General features: G+C 39.5%; 1 protein-coding gene across 9 annotated transcripts in view; it reads right to left on the bottom strand.

Annotated features, from left to right (window-relative positions):
• MICU1 (mitochondrial calcium uptake 1) overlaps nt 1–2,664 on the bottom strand; it is a 254,403-nt gene extending 251,739 nt beyond the window's left edge. For 7 of the 9 annotated variants that reach the window (XM_043596599.1, XM_043596597.1, XM_043596596.1 and 4 more), the window contains exon 1: nt 2,539–2,664. The gene's annotated coding sequence lies outside the window, so the exon portion shown is untranslated. The remainder of the gene's footprint in view (nt 1–2,538) is intronic. The other 2 variants (XM_043596591.1, XM_043596598.1) reach the window with 2 other exon arrangements.
• Nucleotides 2,665–8,530: the final 5,866 nt, after the last annotated feature.

Below are 8,530 nucleotides of genomic sequence, written 5' to 3' on the forward strand. Positions count from 1 at the left end.
AAAATCTATTTTAAAAGAATCAACTTTTTTAGTTGGCAAACACCCAAGCTATTTTTGTTTTGAGTGGGGAAAAAATAAAAAGTGCAAGTAAAACTTTTTTAAAAAATTGATTCCCTTTTTGAAAGGAATATATAAGGGTGCCTGAGTCAGTTGAGCATCCCACTCTTTTTTTTTTTAATGTTTATTCATTTTTGAGAGAGAGAGAGAGAGAGAGAGAGAGAGAGAGAGAGAACGAGCGGGGGAGGGGCAGAGAGAGAGGGAGACACAGAATTCGAAGCAGGCTCTGGGGCTTGAACCCATAAACTGGGAGATCATGACCTGAGCCGAAATCAGATGCTTAACCTACTGAGCCACCCAGGCACCCTGAGCACCACACTCTTGATTTTGGCTCAGGTCATGATCTCGTGGTTCAGCCCCCGTGTCTGGCCCTGTGCTGACAGTGTGGAGCCTGCTTGGGATTCTGTCTCTCCCTCTCTCTGCCTCTTCCCCACTTCTCTCTCTCTCTCTCTCTCTCTCTCTCTCTCTCAAAATAAATAAATAAACTTTAAAGCAAAAAGACGAATATAGTAAACAACTCTATATGGAAAATACTGGGTAACATTCAGCACGTGATGCCACCACTACAAAAATTGCTCAAAAAGTAAAACTAAAGATTAAAAGTGTCCAAATTAGGTTTAAAAACCTTATCAATTACTTTAGTCCTATAATTCTAAATAATATAAGACCTGAAGGGTCAGTTAAATCTTTCAGTTATAATTACTTCATGTAATAATGCATCATGGGAAAAGTTACATACCATTGTTCATTCTTAAATATAGGAAAGTCAGTCTCAAGATGCATCCGTGGGAATATAAAAAGTCTACTGAATATGGTCTATAAATTATAAAGGAAGGTAGCGATATGTGCTTTTGTTCTCTTGCTTTTATTAGCTTCTATCACTCTTTCCCTTTCTCCCCAAGCACAGAACCAACTCCTGAATCTTCACTTTTTGTTAGTATTACTCTGTGTTTCACAATTTTCAGTAAGGACACTTAGAGGGTCAATGACATAATTAGATGGCCAGACATAATTAGATGGCCAGAATGATGATCTTAAGTGGAAGAGATAATCACCTATCAAGGGTGACTATAAAGAGTAGCTGGAGGCCAACACCATCTTCTCACAAACAAGTGAAAAGTTCTAAAAAGTTTTTTTTTTTTCAACGTTTATTTATTTTTGGGACAGAGAGAGACAGAGCATGAACGGGGGAAGGGCAGAGAGAGAGGGAGACACAGAATCGGAAACAGGCTCCAGGCTCTGAGCCATCAGCCCAGAGCCCGACGCGGGGCTCGAACTCACAGACCGCAAGATCGTGACCTGGCTGAAGTCGGACGCTTAACCGACTGCGCCACCCAGGCGCCCCATAAAAAGTTTTCAAGACAAGATGATGTTCAACAAACTCATTACCTTGTCCAACACCAGAAAGACAGCGTGTTGGTCATCCAGGGTGATATCTGTGTCTCAAGATGCTGACGTTTTATTAGTCATATGGTTTAACTTTAAACTTTAATTCTACATCTATCAACCCAATATTGGTTCACTTTGTCAGCATACTCCTTTCTTCTACTGCTAGATTACTTGCACACGGGACCTAAGGGGTACTTTAACATAAACAAAGGTATAGCCAAACCACCCCAAAATTTGGAGATAAAAACATTTATAAAATAACAAAGAAAGTGAGTCTTTCCAGGTACCACAAGGGGAATAGTTTATTCTAGTCCCTTGGCCATAAAATAGTAATTCTTCTTACATTACATTTACAAATACTTAACAACACTTTTTAGGCATCTGAAAGGGAAGGAAAAGTAACCATAAGATAGCAGAGACAGCAACTTAAAGAACAGTCCGTTTTAAACTCTTCTCTCAACATTCACACAGAGTCAGTAACACTCGGCTCATTCTCAAAACATCGTACGGTGGGCCAGGACGGGATGGTAAAAAGGAAACTTAAGCGAGAATGAAAACGGAAAGCACCGTAAAAGATAAAAACTGAACAGTCCAAGAAGGCTGCACTATGTTTTGCTCCTTCGGGTCCCCACTGACTTTCTACTTCTTTTGCCGATTCAATAATTAATATTTCTACCCATAAGGCATCTAAGTGTAAACTCCATCACCCACGTCCATCCACATCAACAAATCCCAGCGAAACTAGTCAGGTCTACCTGTGTATCTCCAGGTTGCCCGAAAAGAGAGGGACATCGGCGCCCAAGTGAACCTCGCCGTTGGGAACTCTGCACTGGGAGCTCTCCCGGGACAGCGAAAAGGGACGAGGTGAGATGAAGGAAAGCGGAGGACGGCAAGCAGACACGACTAAGGACTCCTCTCAAGCCCCTGAACTGAGCGCGTCAGGGAAGACAGCTATGCCGCCAGACCCGAGAAGTCGCCGGATCCCAAAGCCAACACACGGGCGGCCAGATCCTTTAAAGCTGTTTCGCCCTGCCTTCCCTTTCGCCTTCCCTAAATGGCTGTCCCTCACACCTTTAAGGGTCCAGGACTCACCTGTCCACAGTGGAGCTGCCAATGCCTTTGGATCAAAGCCGCCCACCTCTGACAACCATAGAGACGAAAAACCAGCGGAGGAAAACCTCCTCCTCCACCGCCCACCCTCACGTGACCCTCCTAGCCGCTGGGCCTGTTGGGATAATGGCGAAACGCATGTGGGAGGGGCACGGAGAACTAGGGTTGAGGCGGGGCCAGGGAAGCAACCCGCCCCGGTCCGGCCTCGGGCCCCGCCCCCCTCAGTATTGAGGCGGGAAAGTGAAAGGGCTCCCAGAAATTCTCAGGCTTTTCCTCTGGTCCCCTTCTGTTCCGTCCCTCCCCAGCACACACACAAGGAGTGTACACACATAATTCAGTTAAAAAGAGTCCGTTTACGTGTTGACTAAGAAAAAAGAGTCAGTGAAAAGAAAACTGGACCACAGTGACTTGGGAATTGTTCCTTTTGAACTGTATTTAGGTTTAGGCTTCTAGTAAAATTTCCCTATTTCCTGACCTTGAAGCTTCTTTGAATTTAGAAACCTCACCACTACTTCTACTCTGGGTTTTTCGGCTGTTTTCTTTGCAAAGTAACACTGTTGGAGAGTTTAGCCCTAAGCCACTAATAACTTGTTTTTCATCAAAGATGTTGCTGTCAGAAGTGGGGATGGAAAAGGATCATCACTACTGCTAGGGAAATAGAATAAAAATATTTTGATTATGATACCAGAGGACTTTCAAAATAAAAACTTTCCTCTTCAATAATTTCCTTAGCAGAGCTGTGGAAAAGGCTACAACCATGGAGGGGCCCCTGGGTGGCTCACCGTTCGGGAGTTTGAGCCCCACATTGGGCTCTCTGCTGTCAGCAAAAGCGCCAGCTTCAGATACTCTGTCCCCCTCTCTCACTACCCCTCCCCTGCTCTCTCTCTCTCTCTCTCTCTCAAAAACAAATGTTTTTTGAAAATCTATTTTTAAGTTGGTGTAATTTAATCTAATTTTAGATTAGATTTAATTTTTTTTAATGTTTATTCATTTTTGAGAGAGACACAGAGTGTGAGCGGGGGAGGGGCAGAGAGACAGAGACACAGAATCTGAAGCAGGTTCCAGGCTCTGAGCTGTTAGCACAGAACCCATGAACTGCGAGAGCATGACCTGAGCTGAAGCCAGACGCTTAAAACTACGAGTCACCCAGGGGCCCCTACATTAATCTTAATTTTAATTTTAATTTTAATTTTAATTTAATTCTTATATTTGTCTGTATGAAACTAAATAACATGTAAAAACATAAATCACTGTTTCTCAGACTTCTTGGTCTTTTTGGATCCCTTTACTCTCCTAAAAATTTTTGAGGACTCCAAGCAACTTTTGTTTATGTGTATTATACCTATCAATATTTAACATATTAGAAATTAAAACAAAAAATTTTAATTTTAGTCATTAAAAAACACTAAACCTTGGGGCACCTGGGTGGCTCAGTCAGTTGGGTGTCTGACTCGGGCTCAGGTCATAATCTCACAGTCCATGAGTTTGAGCCCCTCATCGGGCTCTGTGCTGACAGCTCAGAGCCTGGAGCCTGCTTCAGACTCTGTGTCTCCCTCTCTCTCTGCCCCTCCCCTGCTCACCCTCTGCCTCTCTCTCAAAAATAAACATTTAAAAATTTTTCTTTAAATATTAAACCCATTATATGCTGACATAAGTAACATTTTTATGAATAATAACTACATTTTCAACAAAATAGAAGAGCCTGTAAATTGCTGTACATTTTTTTCTTTCTTTTTTTTTTTTTTTAATGTTTATTTATTTTTCAGACAATGCGAGAGACAGAGTGCAAGCAGCGGAGGGGCAGACAGAGGGAGACAGAACCTGAAGCGGGCTCCAGGGTCGGAGCTGTCAGCTCGGAACCGGAACCGACGCGGGGCTCATGACCTGAGCTGACGTCAGACGCCCAACCCACTGAGCCACTCAGGGTCCCCTCCTGTACATTTTTTTAGCATCCAGTTGTAGAAGAAGCTAATTCTTGTATCTTTTCTTCATTAATTTCTTTTGATACACATATGATGTAGCCTCTGGAAAACCCCACTGTATCCTCCAAGAATGAGAGTGATAAAGGCAAATTACGCCTTATATTACTGGCAAAAAGTCTTGACCTTATGGATCACCAGAAAGGGTTTCAGGAACCCCAGGAGTCCTGGGACTACACTTGGAGAACTGCAGTTTGATATCGTACAAATGTTAGCTACCATTTTATTTTTTGTCTAGTCATTTTGTCAACAAGTAGAACAGTTAGTGGAAAGAGGAACCAGACAGAGAAAATTTACACATTACATCAGTCATAAATGGGAGCATTCTTTATCTTTTTTCAGAAGCATAGAGTAAGTTAGAATTCAGGGTTATAACTGAGCATAGCTACTTCTGCATTAGAAGTCAGTCCACCGAGGTGCCTTGGTGGCTTAGTTGGTTAAGCATCCGACTTCTGCTCAGGTCATGATCTCACGGTTTGTGAGTTCAAGCCCTGTGTTGGGCTCTGTGCTGACAGCTCAGAGCCTGGAGCCTGCTTTGGATTCTTTGTCCCCCTCTTTCTCTGCTCCTCCATGCTCATGCTCTGTCTCTCTCAGTCTCTCAAAAATAAACAAACATTAAAAAAAAAGTTTTTAATAAAAGAAATCAATCCACCAATCCAGGACTGTCTTTCAGGTTGCTGTGCAAAGTAGTTCTTCTCACATGAATATAGAATATCCCTAAGGTGCGTTTACATTCCTTACACAAACTAGGTATTAAGACTCCAATAAAATTTGAGGTCAGAATTATTTTCATAAGCATATGTTAAATGCCTACTGTATGCAAGTCTCATAATAGGTGCCGAGCTTATAAAGTTTAGAAGCACATTTCCTGCCCTTGGGCAGCTTATTTATATAATGAGACTTACATCCTGGTATAAATGTATTTTTTGCCACATTCAATAGTTCATAAATCAGTTTAATGATCAAATATCTCAGAATTACCTGGGGAAAATTAATAAATACAGATTCCCGGATCGTGAGATATGCTGTTTAAATGGACCAGGGTGGTGCTCAGGAATGTAGGAATTTGGATTTTTAGAAAGTGACCCAGGTGATTCCCATGCAATGAGAAATACATGCAACAAACAAATGGATTTGGTCTTTGCCCCTAGTACTATCACACATAAATATGATTTATTTATTTCATCATCAATATTTGAAAAGTATATCACTGTTGAAAGATCTGTATTATCAAGAGACAGAGTACATATTTAGTTTCATTCAGTTAAAATAGACATTGATGTACTTATTTCAAACATTTTATACTTCATTTGCCTTTATCAAATAAAAATAATAACAGGAGATGTTACCACAGCAGTTTCCAACATATCACAGCACCATAAAAAGCAAAACATCTTTTGCAACAAGCATCTGACTGTAGAAAATGTTATTTCATGGAGCGTTGATTCAATGTCTTTAAAATGAATTCAGTGAAATGTCCCATGTTGCATTACACTTATCTTCAGGGTTCTACAGATTATGTGATAGTACGTATTTCAAAACCTATCCAGTCTTCCATCACAAATTTCTCTTGATGATACACTATATTTGAATAGCTATTTAGACATTTAGAATCCATAGTTACTGTGGCAGGGAGTGTTCTTTGCTAATAATTGTAGCCAGAGCTAATTAAATTCAAGTAAATAAGAAAAATCCAAAAAACAAGCTAAAGTTTCTTTTTTTTCTTACCACAAAGAGGAAAAAAGGACATAGCTAAATCAGCCATATATGTGATGATTTGTAAAAATCGATATATATTCCTCTTGATTTTATGATCAAAACTAACTTCAACCTTAAAGGTTCCCTGCCCAGATCTTGATTTCTAAACACCTGTCCCCATGGAAAGTAACCAGGGATTCTTAGAGGAACAGCTGATTTGAGGACTAGGGAAGGAAGGTACAAGATGACATGAGACATCTTAATGCCCGAAATAGGGAATGCTCAGAAAATAAAATGGGGGCATGTCCACAAGAGTCAGCTAAAAGGGCCTCTCATTGGCCAAATCTGGTGTAACTCAAGTACCAAAATAAGAACAGTAATGAATTATGCCCCACTGAATAAAATAAAATCCATGAGTCTGTAGTAATGTAAGAGAGAGAAATGGGGGAAAGGGGAAAGATGTTCCTAAATAGAGAGAATGCCCATGATTAAACACAGAGAGAGTGATGGAGTTGCAACTATTGTAGAAGAGATCGGTTTGGGGAAACATCACCAATGGAGTCTAAATCCAGGGGGAAAGCTTGATGAAAAGGAGCATATTCTCCTCTTTTCAGAGTACCTTCCCACATATTGTATATATGCTGGAAGGGGAAAATAGTAACTATACAGTGGAGAACCTAGGCAACACTTTCATCAGTGATCATGTGCTTCCTGATGCGATACCCTGAGAAGGACATATCACTTGAATCTAATCATGGGGAAGCATCAACCAAACCCATACTGGGGAACATTTTATGAAATAACCATCATGAAAGATGAAAAAAAGTGCTGAAGAACTAACTGCTCCATATTAAAAAGGAATAAAGACTTGACTACTGAAGTAGTCGATATACGATTGTAGTAGTTAATATACGATCCTCAACTGGAACTTGTACCAGTTGGGGGAAAATGCTAGGAAATATCTATTGGAATACGGACCATAGATTACAGTAGCTCCCACATTTGGTAACTATATGATGATTATATAAAAAAGTATCCTTTTTCTTAGTAAATATATACTAATGTATGAAGAGCTAAAGGGGCATGATGTATGCAATCTATTGTCAAATGGTTTGGAAAAAAATAAAGCAAAATATTTAGAAAGAGAATGATAAAGTAAATGTAGCAAAATGTTAAAAGTTGGTGAATTTGAATAAATGGTATTCAGGAGTCCTCTGTCCTATTCTTGCAATTTTTCTGTATGTTTAAATTGTTTTTAAAAGAAAAAAGTTAAGGGCTCTCCAATTTCTCTCTCTTAGGATTCATTCCAAAATGGACTAGAACACTCATCATGAATCTTTTCACTGTTTTTAGTTCTTTTATTTCCACTATCATTATTAGAGTCACATGGCAGTTATATTTTATAATTTTAGTTGATTACATACAGCCGATAAGAGGAAAAGTAATGGAGTTTAAAAGGCCAAACAATTTCCTAATCCCAGTTGCAGGGACTTTTTATATTTGCAACTGAGATTTTATTCTAGAGGTTTTAAGAAATGGACTAATTCGGCCAATTATCCAGTTGAATCAAGGTTCAACAAGCAAGACAAAGCAAAGGTAGTACACGTGTTTCAGTTCCTCAAATTATTAGTTTTCAACCTCCTGTAAGCATCATCTAAAGATTTCTCTACAATAATTGGCAAGTCAGAGTTTTTCCCTATTTTTAGGTTTTAGTTTGTCTCATAATTTTTAAAAATTATTGTTTAAATACAAAGGTATACATTCCCTTAAATTCAAACAATTGAGAATTAATAACTGCTATTAAGCTTTGATTCCTTCTAGACTCTTTTCCATGCTTCTATCAATGTGTGTATCTGTAGGTGTAGACAAATTTTTCTAAAATGGAAATCATGCTGTACAATTTGTTCCTTTTTTTCTTATGTAATAGGTAGTTTTTAATTTAATTTTTATTTTCTCAAAGCTGTGCATAGTTTTTTATATGTAGTTTAAAAACAATTTTTTAATGTTTATTTATTTTTGAGAGACAGAGAGAAACAAAGCACAAGAAGGTGAGGACAGAGAGAGAGAGGGAGACACAGAATCCGAATCAGGCTCCAGGCTCTGAGCTGTCAGCACAGAGCCCAATGCGGGGCTTGAACTCACAAACCGCGAGATCATGATCTGAGCCGAAATCAGATGTTTAACCGCCTGAGCCACCCAGGCCCCCCATATGTAGTTTAAGACAAATAATTCAACTAGTGAAAGTTTTTTCTAATCATATAACCCAATCACATGGTTTAAAATTCAAAAAGTACACT

The sequence above is a fragment of the Prionailurus bengalensis genome, chromosome D2 (assembly GCF_016509475.1).
Source record: "Prionailurus bengalensis isolate Pbe53 chromosome D2, Fcat_Pben_1.1_paternal_pri, whole genome shotgun sequence".
In the NCBI taxonomy this organism is placed as follows: Eukaryota; Metazoa; Chordata; class Mammalia; order Carnivora; family Felidae; genus Prionailurus; species Prionailurus bengalensis.